The sequence below is a fragment of the Pinus tabuliformis genome, chromosome 2_2 (assembly GCF_031772625.1).
Source record: "Pinus tabuliformis cultivar Carrire ecotype Pingquan chromosome 2_2, CPIR1, whole genome shotgun sequence".
Taxonomy (NCBI): Eukaryota; Viridiplantae; Streptophyta; class Pinopsida; order Pinales; family Pinaceae; genus Pinus; species Pinus tabuliformis.
The window spans coordinates 1,253,873,087-1,253,874,781 of NC_142300.1; positions in this window are offsets into that span (position 1 = coordinate 1,253,873,087).

A 1,695-nucleotide genomic window follows, 5' to 3' on the forward strand; every position below is an offset into this window, starting at 1 on the left:
GAATTGCTATAAGATTTGATTTCAGTAAAGGATTGAGTTTTGATATTTCCTTTAATAATTGCAATTGGAGTTTATTAGATGCATCCATTTATTCTTGTGTCAAAGATCTATACTAAAATTTAAGAAAAATTACTCTCCAAATTTATAGCATCCACATATTGTGTACACTCTTGAAATAAGAGGACTTGCCTGAGTTGATAATTAATGTGGGGTAATTAGGAGTTTTAAAAGACACCTTTTATCATCCAACAATACCTCACTAGGTGTGGCAGACTGTAGTGTATCTTTTTCCTTACCTGGTTAACCATTATCTGTGGGTCATCAAAAACTCTAAGATTTTTTACATTCCTTTCAATGGCTCTTCTCAGGCCTTTCAGCAAGCCTTCATGTTCTCCTATGTTACTGGTGCACATGCATTCCAATTGGCTGGCCATCAGACGTTGGTTCCCTAGTGGAACCATGAAAATTCTCCCAACGCCTGCACTTTCAAGACAATTAGAGTCATCAAATTGGAGTGTCCCGAAAATAAACTCTAATGTTACACTAAAAGAACTACTTCCTATGAAATTAGTCCTATCATCTACTATAATACAAGGTAATTCATTAGTTGGATTGTGGGGGTGTTTAATTCTTTCTTCCAACTATGTGTTTGTCAAAGCCTCCTTGACTGTTTCTGCATGGCACTCTCCAAAACAGGTTTCCATGGCATAAAGATCAGAACTATAATTCCCAAGTGTCGCATGGAATGTGTTGATCTTGCGGACAAGATAGACCTTCCTATAATCTAAAGAAGACCTAACGACAAGCAAACCAACCAGACACTATCTTTCTCTAAATATGCTTCAATACGCAATAACAAATAAGGGTTTTTAGGGCCTACCTTTGGTCCAACGCAAGCTTGTGGATGCCCTCGCTCTTTTGATCCAAATGAGCTCTTCTTCGCAAATCTGCAAACACAAACAAGGCAAACAAATTAAATAGCACCTAAAAAACCAATTGCATAAAACATATTTAGCATGAAATTCAAGGAGTCCATGAAACAAATAACATAAGATACTTGTTGAGAAAAATGAGTTTGATTGTATTAATTCAAAAGAAGAAGAACTTTACAACCTTTTCCTTGACGTTGTACAAGCTCCTCCCAGGGTCCAACAAGATGTCTCCTCTACTTTGACAAGTTTCACTCACTCTCCAATGGAACCAAGAGGTATGTGATCTCTCCTCTCAAGCTCAACCAAAGAGTCTTAATTTCACCAGCATTTACCCTCAAAATGTTCAGCTTCTAACCCCCCTAGTCCTCACCCCAATTCCTGTATTTATAGTGCAATGGAGGGAAGTTACTAGGTCCTCCTTCAAAGGGATAAAGCCCTCCTTCAAAGGGATAGCTCCTTTAGTCAAGGGATTAGCTCCTTCTCTTTTAGGATGCATGAACCACCTCAGAGCGAACAATCCACGTCAAAATTCCTTCTAGAAAACTCTAGAATTAATCCAAAGTGAGTTTTTTAAGATAAAACTTGCACCTTTTGACTTTCACAGGGGTCCGCACCTACACTGTTAGAGACAGAGCGGGTAGATACGCAGCTTTTGTACACAGAAAGTGTGGGACCGCAGGTGACCATGAGAGAAAGTTGTAGGAATTTACAGGGTAAGTTCCTCAGAAAGAATACCAAAAGGACACCGCTCACAACCAGATCT